Source organism: Apis laboriosa, unplaced genomic scaffold (genome assembly GCF_014066325.1).
Source record: "Apis laboriosa isolate Shangri-la unplaced genomic scaffold, ASM1406632v1 scaffold17_cov146, whole genome shotgun sequence".
Lineage (NCBI taxonomy): Eukaryota > Metazoa > Arthropoda > Insecta > Hymenoptera > Apidae > Apis > Apis laboriosa.
This window is the reverse complement of record NW_025222181.1, coordinates 599,308-611,820: the sequence shown is the minus strand read 5'-3', so window position 1 is coordinate 611,820 and position 12,513 is coordinate 599,308. Positions and strand designations below refer to the sequence as shown.

Here is a 12,513-nt window from a genome sequence, read left to right as displayed (position 1 = left end):
AATCTTTATAAGTTGAAAATTTTTATAATCATTATAAAATCGTTCAATTTGTTATGAATATCGTTCAAATTGTTTAAATTCTTGTTATTATTTGAATTCAAATTGCTTGTTTGATCATGATTTTGATAATATTAATATCAAGAAAAATAAGAAAAAAATAAAAAGAACTAAGAAAAACAAATATTATTGAGAACCAAGTCTCGATAATTATGATGTCTCGCGAGAACTCGCGCGAAAATAATCCGTCAAAGAAATAGCAGAAGAAACAGGTAGAGATTATACATAAAGAGTAGACGAGAAAGATGGATAGGATAAACGAAGAAGAAAGAAATGATAGAAGAAAGGCAGAAGAGAAGAACGAGGGAGATAGAGGAAGTGAAGTGAATTAGCGAAGGTGTACGACCGAAAAGGAGGCCACGATCGTTCGAGTAAACAAGTGCCTTGGCCGCACGACCAGTTCCACCTTTCTCATCTTGTTCCGACGTTCTGTCGCCATGGCCTTTAACGTACATAGAACCTTGCTCCGTCCAAAAGTATCTGCGTCATAAACCTAACGCGCCATTTTTAAATCTTTATTTTTGTATATATTATTCGTTCTTTCATTCAGAAGAAAATATTTAATTCTTTATATTATTTATATAAAAATTGAGATTTTTGATGACTAAGGAGAAATTCTATTATTAAATTTTTTTAAAACGAAAATTTTTATTAGTTTTAATTATTGCTAATTAAAAAAAGTTAAAAAATACTAGATTAATATTTATTTGAAATATTGATTAATATTTATTTGAAAATAATATAAATCTATTTTTTTAAAATATTGAGAAAATGAAAAATTTATATATAAGACATATTTTAATGTAAACTTTTATGAAGTAGTTGTATGTCCATTAAATTTTATTTTAATATATAAATAATTCATAATTTACAAATCTTAAAATATTCGTTTCTTCGTTATATGAAAATATACGACTATGTAAGTATTTGAACAAGAGAATCTTTGAGTATGCTCGAAGACTCGAAGACTCAAAAGAAGTTATCCGGAACACGGAGCAAAGAGAACTATCATTAAATAAATGAAACATTATGTATTGCGGATTCATAGTGAATGGATAGAATGTAGAATGTTTCAAGAGTGTACATCGATAGATACTTCAAAAATTACAATACATTCCAATAAGCGAATATAACTTTAAAATAAAATTTAATGGATACAACTATTTCATAATGATCATTTTTTGCTTAAATATGTACGATCACAAAATTAAATATCATTTTGATATACAATCATATTCTGATTAAACCATTAAGTATTATATTATATAAAATATATTTTTGACTATATATATATTTGATCATATATTTTATTTATAACTATATAATTTTATTTATTAAACTATTTTTATTAATTAGAATATATTTTTGTCACATAGCATATATATAGAAGTTATATTATATATAAAGAATTACAGTTATATATATATATATATATATATTACAGTTATATATATAGAAGCATTTATACATATACATATTCACGTTCATTCCAACATTTTACTTATATTTGCTGCTATTTTAAAATCAATTAGAATATAAATATAAGATATGATTGTTTATTTATAGATATTAATTAATACTTTTATATTTAAAAAAAATTTAAAAATGAAAAACAGAAAATCAATAAAATTATACCAATTAAATTTTTTTCCTATGATTTTCAATCTACCAATCTTTCATGTTCGATATCGATATGTAACTTACATAAAAAAAGCAGCACACAGACCTATACACGTGGATCGATTCACGAGAGTTATAATTCGTATTTCCAGTTCTCTCGATCACTTATGTTAAACGTGATCTATAATGTTTTTTCTTCTTTCTCTCGCTTTGTTGCTCTCTATCTCTCCTATTCAAGATCAAGGCTTCGTGGTATTAGCATGATTGCTGCATAAGAAAACAATCTAGGTTAACACGGCGAGTGCATAGCATTGGTCGCGTGAAAATGTTAATGTCATATGTATAGGGTGAGTTATTAATAATCGTTTTGATGATACAGAATGTTCTATTTAACTTGTCTATTTTTGAGAAAACAATGAAATGAAAAAAAAAAAAAATTATCGGATTTTCTTTTTGTTTCTTTGATGTGCAACAAAAAATTAAGTTGTTAAAGATTTGAAAAAAAACATAATTACTAAGTAATTGATACATATATAAATATCTATAATATACATATATTTATAGATGTATTGTATTGTGCAATGTATTGAAATAAAAAAATAAATAACTTAAAGATAAAAAGAAAAAAAATAATTAGACGAGAACCATTAATGATTTTATTACAAAATTTAAATAAAATAAAAATTTACAAAATATGCAAAAAAAATATATCTAAAATATTTAAGTAAAATAGATTTTTACTTTAATTTCATATTTGTAATTGTATTCATAAAAATTTAAATTTGTATAATATATATTCATTTAAAAATATTATATTTAATTTAAAAATAAGTTCAATTTTTTCTAAATATAAATAAAACATGAAAGAAATATAATTGTACAAAGTAGTCATTACTTTTAGCTATACAATTATATAGCAATTTATCAAACTATTAAATATATATTTAATATATTATTATACATATATATTATTAAAAGTATAAAACAAAAAGAATTTTAGAATTAAAAGTCTACAATTTTTATTTTTTACATTATATTCATTCATTAATTTGTATTTTTTTTTATTTTTGATTTATATAAACATAAATTTATTTTTTTTTTTATAAAAAATATTTATAAAGAAAACATATATGAATATTTAATATAATTTCAAAATGGAATTAATAATATTAGTTTTTTTTTTTTATTTTTTCCCTAATTCTTTTTTCTTAATATATTTTTCTGAGTACTATTGTAGTATTAGAAATCATTCTGAAAAAATGAAAAAAAAACAATTTAGTTAGCAAATCTAGGTAGTTCGATCCAAACCATGTATGTGAGTGATACATTTGCTCCTCATGCCACACCTCGAAATGCATTTCGCATTCCGTACCGCGTCGCAATAGCGAACACAAACCACGCATTCCTCGAGGACCTGCACCGGCTTTCGCTGCAAGGTGAAACACTTCCGTCTGCTAGCGATGCTAACATTGACCTTCCTTTTGGGAACACGTTACTTGCTTCTAACAAATTTAAGTCAATAATATGGAATTTTTAAAGAAATACATTGTTATTATAAAAAATATATTGTTAATTCAATCATAATCAATAGAATAATTATATATATTACAATTGTTGAATTAATTATGATCTTTGATTACAAAGATTAAAATTATTTCTCTTCATCAATGATTATTAATTATTGATTATTAATAGTCAATAGTTATGATTAGCATGATCTTACATTAATCATAATTAATCATAATTATTCAATTATTAATCAAATTATATCTCTTATCTAATTCTATTTTCTATCGATTGACAAGATTTTAATTAATAGAAAACAATTATTGCAATTAATAAAATAAAAATAAATTAATAAAATTGTATATTGTTATAATAATTTTTGTATATTGTTATAATAATTTTTTTGATACTTTAATGCAAAAGACACATTAAAAATTGAAATAAAGACTTATCAATTCAATAACTATTATATGTTATGTAGAAATATATATATATTTTTGCAATTAAATATTTTTTTTTTAATTAATTTTCAAGTTAACTCAAAGCAATAATTTTATCACTAAAATTGTTGCTTGATACAAGTAGATCTGTCCTTCTCTTGCTGCAAAATCATTTATTATTTTTATTATCGAATAAGGAATTGAAAATGGAAAAATACATATTAACATTTAATGAAAAATATAGTCTTATTTGGACATAACCTTGTACGATCATAGGCCTCCAACCTTTTACTTGTGCAGTGAGTCATTTTTTGCTTGCATTACTTTCTTCATTTCAAACGATCAAAATTCTGGTGCAAAATTACACAAACTGAAGGTTCTCACTTATATATCGGGACAACGGTGATCTTGATCGTGAGCCTGCAATTAAACACTTATTCATATATATGATTTTACAGAATGATCGAAAAATTTTTAATGATTGTTAACGATTATTATTTATAGTTAAGAATTTTCATTAATTCTATTTAAGATTAAATCAAAAACATTATTTTTTTTTAAATATTTTTATAAGTTTGTATATTTTTATTATTTTTATACGAAATATATTGATTAGGTTGAGTTCAATCACATTTTATTTTATTTATATCAGTTGAATTAAATTAGATTCTAATTCAATTAGATAAATTTTAAATTTATAAATATATTATTTAGAAACTCAAAACAATTATATTTCGTTTTTACTTATCAAATATTACTTATTAGAAAATACAAATAAATATTTTAAAAAAAGTGTTCATTCTTTTATTTGGATTTATTCTTGAATAAACTTTTAATACGACTTTTAATCTTTAAATTTTTAATACAATCTAAATTAATCATTTTTTACATCATTATATTATTATCATCATTATCATATTATCATATTATTATATCCATTACCATCCATTATCATTATATTATTCTTTTGATAGAAAATTTTTTATATATTTTTTCTTTCATTTACATATATACTTGATACTTTATATACATATCACGATAATTCTTGAATAATTAATTATAACTTTAAAAATATTAATTTTTCAATCTATGTTATATCAAATTTTTTTTCTTTATTTAGTGTGCAATCATCTACCTTTAAATTTTATTAATTCTTTTTTTGCCATCATCCTATATATAAGCGTGTGTAACTGTTAGTATCACACACGGAGAAAACGGTCAAGGCCATCGTATGTGTAGATGCTCCGCGGCAGAGTACTAGAAAGCAGCAAAAGGAATAGCAGTAGTGTGACCAGTATGTTTTCCAATCTCCTTAGCCAAAGTCGACCTTCGCAAATTGGCTTACGATTAACCGAAGAAACATTTTTGCTATAAAGGATTCATTCTCCATTGGGGATGGTCTGAATAAAAAGGTATGTGTTTAGAACAATTGGATCATGTCCAATTACGGTAAATTCACACATTTCTCAGACAAATTCATTTCGTAATTGTAATTGTTTTTATTCATGATTCTTTGTTTAATATTGAAAATCTGTTGAAAATTGTTATCATATATCATATCGATAATCAATATCAATAATAGAATATTGTTTTTCTAATATTGTTTAAACTTAATAATATAAATTAAATTTATAAAATACTATCTTAATAACGATTTTCATAATTATTTTTCATAAACTATCTTAATCCTTTTGCAAATAAATATATTTTTATTTCTATATTTCATTTTAATAATTTTTTTTATTTTTTTGATTAAAAATTTTAAGACAATTCCCAGATTCCCATTTTTTGCATTTTTATTATATATCGATTCACATTTTATAATTTTAATACTTGATCAAAAATATAAAAAAATATATAACGATGGTTTTAATTTTTATAGCCTATAGTAAATGATATAATTAAGAGCAAAAATTTCATACCTCATCGAAAATAATAAATTTCTGTGCATTTATATTCTGTTAGCTTTTGGAAAATCTTCCATTTATTATTACTATCATTGGATATCTTGCAACGAAATTGTACAATCATATTTTATTAGGATCAAATGACCATCCAAGTTGAGGGATAAGGTTCATGCCATCGAAGAATTATATATTACCTTCGAATCGATTGTAAACGTAAGTTAAAGATAAAAAGAAATATTTAAATTCTGAAAAGATTCCTGTATACCAAATTTCATTCTGTTTAACTTGTTCTATTGGCTGAAGCTGATTACTATACGCTTGAAAATTTTACGACACAATTTCTGTAATTTAGTTTTATTTGAAGTCATATTATGAGTATATTCGCATTCGAGTATTCCAATAATACGATATAATATATATTCTTGAATGATTCAAAGACTATATTTTGAACATGTTTTTCTTCCTGGAAAAATTACAGAATAAAACAATAATTTTTACTTTGATTTTTACTTTAAAAATTCTATATGAATTTAAAAAAATTATTAACTAAAAACTAAATAACTAAATTTTTATAGGCTTTAAAAAATAAGTAGAAAAATAGTTTTATTACTTTTACTTATATGTATATTAATAAAGAAAAAAAATTATAGAATGTCATTTTGACAAAGATTTAAGAATTATAGGAATAATAATTTTATTTTCTTTTTTTCCTTTTATAAGATTCTTGTTTCTTAAGATCATAATTCATAGAAAGTAATTTGTTAACTTTTAAAAATTTTGTAGGATCAATAATATTGTCAATATCAATAAATATAGTTAATTTAGATTATTTTTAACACTAAATATCATATTTCACTCAATTTTTTACTTTTCATTTAATTAAACATTATATTCAATATGATTCCTTAATTACGTTCTCTTTGTTTCGCATTTGGTTTTAAATATTATTGAAATTTTTTTCTCAATGTCAAGCATATAAAAATATAAAATTTAAAATCTAGTAGATTTTTAAAAAAAAGTTGAAAATTGGAACAATTCATCGTTCTATCAAGAATTCCGCGAGCAACGATCGAGGACATAAATGCGACGATGCGTGGCTCAAGTGCGAAGAATTGTAAACGTGGATTATAGAAATTCTTGCGAATCACACACGAGAAAAAAAATTCTTAACGTGATTATATTAATTGTAAAGAAGAAAAGTAAAAAAACGGCGAAAAAAGAAAATTGGAATCTATAATCCATAAATCATAAATACATCCATCACTAATCTAATCTTTTTGTATTAAATTTTATATACATATAACTTTTAACTAATCATTTTCTACTTATTCTACAATTTATTACATGAAAAATAAAGAAATACTTACATTTATTAAAGATTACTGGGATACTTAGTATCATTAATCAATTGCAAACTTTTAATATCATGCGATATTCATCCTACAACAACAATTAGAGGTTAACTAAAATTGGTTATATTGAATTTACTTTGTGAACATTTATTGCATCACAACATTTGAAAATCGCTTTTCTAATTATAAATTCCAAAGTCGATTAATAAAATGAAATGAAATAATTCTTACCAATAGTTTTTTTCTAAACGGAACAGAATGAAATGAGATGATAAGACCGAATAGAAGGAAAAGAGAATCAAAGAAAGAGAGGTCGGAAGAACGGGAAAATGGGTAGAGAGAGAAAGAGATCGCGAGGCGTCGGAGCGGCTGTCCTTGGATACTCGCGGATCGGTGGCCACCGGCAGTCAATGACCTAACAACGCTCTTGTATCCACGTCGCTTCGCTTGGTTCGTTTGATTCGTTCGGTTCGTTTCGCCTTGTCTCGGCTAAACTCGGTTGGCCCTGCGACGCATGCTCACCTTCGGCTGCCTTCAGTGACTCAAGTTTTCTGCCGACTCTCGAAGGGCTCATTATTATTATTAGTAATAATAATTATAATCATTCGCAATGATGGGATTTGAAACACTTTTAAATGTGATGAAAAATTCAGATCATTTCGAATATAATTGGAAATCGAATATAATTAGAATTTTTAAAAATTATTATAAGATGCAAAATTTTTAGACTTCGAATTATATTCGAAGTAATTCGAATCTTCATAATCTTGGAAAGTTCAAATCATTTCGAACGTTTACTCATTATTTGATTATCGATTTCACTTTTAAATATTTTTGATAATTAATATTTTGGATTCATTTTTTTGTAGCTAAAATTTTAAGCGAACTTTTATTCTTTTAATAATCTTTTATAGTTTTAACTTAAATAAAATAATGATTATAATAATTTTTTACAACAGTTTTTGTCATTCATTCATTTTTCTCCATGCCATAAAAAATTTTTTATTTTTAATATAAAAGTTAATATTTAAAAATATTAATTGAGTCTCAATTAATTTATAGGATAATTTATATAAGATAAATTAACTTTATGTTAAAGCGACAAAAATAGTGTGACAAAAATAGTGTGATAAAAATAGTGTGACAAAAATATTTATCTAATTCCATTTCTATCTCGTTTTTGTATATCAATTTTTGTATTTGCTTTGTCTCTAGAATCGATTCATCAAAAATATCTTATGAATACATTAACACTCTGTATATATTATAAGATAAAAAAGACTAAATATTGAACAGAAATAAATCTATACTTAATTACAATTTAAATTCAAATATTGTTTGAGAATATAATTTGAATTATAATGAAAATTCAAATCTGTAAATTTTAAATACAATATAATATCTTTCAATTTGATTGCTATGGTGAAATTATGACTTTGTGGGCTATGTTATTTGTTGCGACAAATTACATGTTGCGACAAAGAGGTTATTATACATTTACTTAGAATGAAAAATATATGTACTTACATTGCTGAATAAAAAACTAGCACACTCTAATTTTTTTTTAGAAATCTATAAAATAGAATTTTTTTTTCAATGTTTTGCAACAATATTTACATTATTATAATTTTTTCTACTATATATAAAAGAAATTTATTTATTTATATTATATTATATTATTTATTATTTATTTTATTTATTTATTTACTTTATATGTATTCACTTATAAGAAAGAAGTTTTATTATATTTTGCAAATGCAAAAAGCTCTGATGATGTTGCGTTATAAGACGCATTTTTTTGATATACAATTTCTTTTTTTAATATGAAATCATTTTAAAAAAAAGCCTGAAGATATCCTGACAATATATATTGTTTTCCATCAAAAAACATGTTCGTGTCAGCTAAACGAATTGCAAACTGTTTCTACATGATTTTAGAATTTTTTCATTTTATCTTAGAAGAAAATATATACTACTTTGCACAAAATATGATTTATTAAATAATTTAATAATATAATTTAATAATAAATTAATAATATTATTAAATTAAACACTATTAATAATATATAATCACTTACAAGTTTTTGTTTATAGAAAATTTATAACCTAACCTAAAAATCCAGGCTTTAAGAAATCTAGAAGTATATCATAGAATAGCAACTTTTTCTATTTACAGTCTATAATTCCATCTATAATCTTTTAATATATAATGTATAATATACTTAACCTCTTATTATATAATGTATAACAATCTATACATCATGTAACATACAAAATATAATACATATTTTACTACAAAATTCGAATATTTTTACCTTGAAGTATCAGAAGTATTAACTCGAGAATTTCTGCAACTAATTCTGAATGGAGAATGAGAAATGTCAACAGAAGCATATTTCTGAGTGTGTACCTTATAATTTGCAAAAGCAACATGTGCTTTTACATATGTATATATCATGAAGAATGGGCGAAACGTGAACGCGAATGCATTTCCACAATACATTCGGGTCATGGGAAGAAGACCAATGCAGGGTTATGGGGATTTCGTGGCCGTCGTTCATTCGTGTCTCACGCATTTCCGTTTTCGTGTTTTTCGTACCTGCTATGCTTTTTTGCCGTTCATTACGAAGCTTGCTCAAACCACATGGAATATCGTGACAAATGTCATTTTTTGATCCAGGAAATCCATTCAAGACTTAAGAAAATTGAACAGTACTTATTTCAAGTTCAAAAATTTCCTTTAGCTATGAAAATTCTATATATGTATAAGATGATAAAGAAAAAAAAGAATTCATAATTTTGAAGAAAGATAGTAATTTTGTATAATTAATATTAGAATATTATAATTATAATATATTATAATATTAAAACAAATATAATATATATTTGATTAAAAATAATTTAATTAAAAAAAAAAGTTTAAAGATTTTCTTACAAGTCACAAATTAATCGTGAAATCAATCCGATTATTTTTCTTGTTTTGAATTAATATTAGATCTTCACTAATAAATCGATTCCATTTTTCAAAATCCTTTCGCCATATGCGTTGTTCTTTTGCAGAGAGGAAAATTTGGGTCGTTGTAACAACGCTGTTCACGTTAGAAATTGGCGGAAAGAGGTTTCGTTCGAGATATTTTCTAAGGCCGAGAAAAAGGATCGTGAATATTGAATGGGTTCGTTTTCTATGAGCCGTTCAACCGAGTTTTCAATAGCGGCACAAAAACCAGATCAGTTTCGTGAGAAAGAAAATTTTTAATCCTTGAATCTCACAAACGAAACATCGAAAAATATTTTTTTTAATTTAATTTATTTATAATATAATTTAATTTATTTACAAGAAGAATATACAATACTACTTAAAAAGTCATCATTTTAGAAGAAATTAACTTTCAAAATAAATAATTACAAACATATATATATTAAAATGATAAATTTTTCTTTTTTTCGAAAATCGACAATAAATAAATAATTAATTAACAATAAATAATTAACAATAATTAACAATTAATTAACAATAAATAAATAATAATTGCATTTAAACCAAATTTTTTTATTAGATTTCCAGTTGAATAGATCTTATGATGATAGTTATCCATTATGCTGGAAAATTGAAATATAATCAGGATTACAATACCCAGATTAAGAAAGGGTTAACCAAGTTTCGTCGAAACAGCTCACCAAGAAAATTTCTAACAATGAATTAGTAAATAATTTACAACTATAAGTTATTAGAAGCCTATTTAGTAAATTGTCGGTCCAATACAAGTCAAACTCATTGAAAGACTTTACCTTAAGGTCTTAAATCCTGATTTATTTTCTCAGTAAGTATTAATTCTCAGTTCAAACAAACTAATCATCGATACGTTGTAGTATACCCTTATAAGCGAGATATCTATACAACTTTTGGAATACTGATGATATTAATAATTTTTTGATATTAAATTTTTTCAGCTTTATATTGTATTTATAAATAAATGTTTAATGTAATTCTTTTATAATATTTATAATAATAAATGCATAAAGTAAATATTTCATCTTTCCAATTTGAAGTGTAAAAATTTCTTGTTTATAATTTCATCTTTGTAAAAGAAAAAATTAATATGTTTTACTATTTTTCTCTGTAATATATCAATTTAAAGTAAATTTAACCTTTAAAAATAGAGAAGAGATTACATTATGACGAAAAAAAAAAAAAATAAAAAATAAAATGAAAAAAAAATTAAAAAGTTTAAATTATTATAATATGACATAAAATGTTATTATTATAATAAATATAAAATTGGATTTTTTGTTTAGAAAAGAATTTTTGTATAGAAAAAGAAAAGATCCATCCATCCCATATATTTATTGTGTAATTAATTCACAATATATAGATTGATAATATGATAGTTTGATCATGATTATAACTTTTTACATGTTCATTTTTGAGAAAAATATTACAATATTTTATTGTGTATTATTGATATAATCTCATTCAATATACTATAACTAAAATCATTTACATTTTCTTCATTAATATAATTTGATCTTAAAAAAGAAATGATTCATCTCTTAATTAATTTTTTAAATTATCTTAACCTTGATGTAACTTTATTTTATGAACAATTTTATTTTTCGTTAGAGAAGATTTAACGACAGATTTTTCAACAAAATGATGCGGAGAATACTTATCCTGCAGTCACGTCGAAAAGTGCACGACAATTCAGTAAAATTACGTCACATGCCAGTATCTTCCAAGAATTTATAACGGAACTCAGTTTCGTCATTCAGGATTCAGTGGTCGCCAACGTATATACGTGTATGTCGTGTTTATTTTTAGAAACAGCTACAATCATCTCGAGTTTAAACATTGGCAAGGCACAGGTTCTTCTTCACGCTTCTCCGCTTGATCGAATAATTCCCTGTTTCGCGAAAAGAGTAGAAGCAATTAAACTTTCATGCGAGAAGCGTAAATTAAGTTGGCTCATGAAACGACAGGGTACGTAAGTGTTGATACTTCTTTTTAGCGTTCGTAAAATCATTTTTGAAGAGATAATTGCCTACCAAAGTAAAAGAACGAATATTTTAAAAATTAACGAAAGATAATTGCGAATATAAAAATGAGGAATTTATTATTAATAAAATATTGTAAAAGAAATGAGTCAAAGGAAATAAATTATTAATTTTTATATTAGATTATTCATTTCATTTTAAAATGCAAATATTATTAGATACATTTTTAAATACATTTCCATTCAAATAATTGAATAAAACTAAACTTTAAATAATTGATATTCTTCTATAAAATAGAATAAAATCAAACCATTCATTCATCTTACCAATTTCCATTTCGATTTACTTTTTCTTCAACCGTTCATAAAACATTCGTCGAATCTATGTAAATTTCATGGCGCCTATTCTAGTCGGATACGAGATCAATCGCGTTCACGGTTTCCACGATTCAATCAGCATCAGGAAGTTTTCCCACAAGGTGTGCTCAGGTAGGATATGGAACAGAAATATCGAATATACGGTAAGGTGCTACTGAAGAACGCAGGATACACAAGGATAACTCGAACCACCTGTCCCTCTCTCCCACGCTTCTATAAAATCCTATGGACCCGATGGATGGATGGATGGATGGATGGATGC

The 12,513-nt window shown here is 24.1% G+C and overlaps 1 long non-coding RNA gene across 1 annotated transcript; it reads right to left on the bottom strand.

The window, feature by feature from the left end:
• Positions 1–5,551: 5,551 nt before the first annotated feature.
• Positions 5,552–7,246, bottom strand: LOC122711714. The gene is made up of 4 exons (XR_006346154.1): positions 7,114–7,246; positions 6,898–6,970; positions 5,796–5,993; positions 5,552–5,724 (listed from the first exon to the last, which is right to left on the bottom strand). It is a non-coding gene; the product is annotated as an uncharacterized LOC122711714 (long non-coding RNA).
• Positions 7,247–12,513: the final 5,267 nt, after the last annotated feature.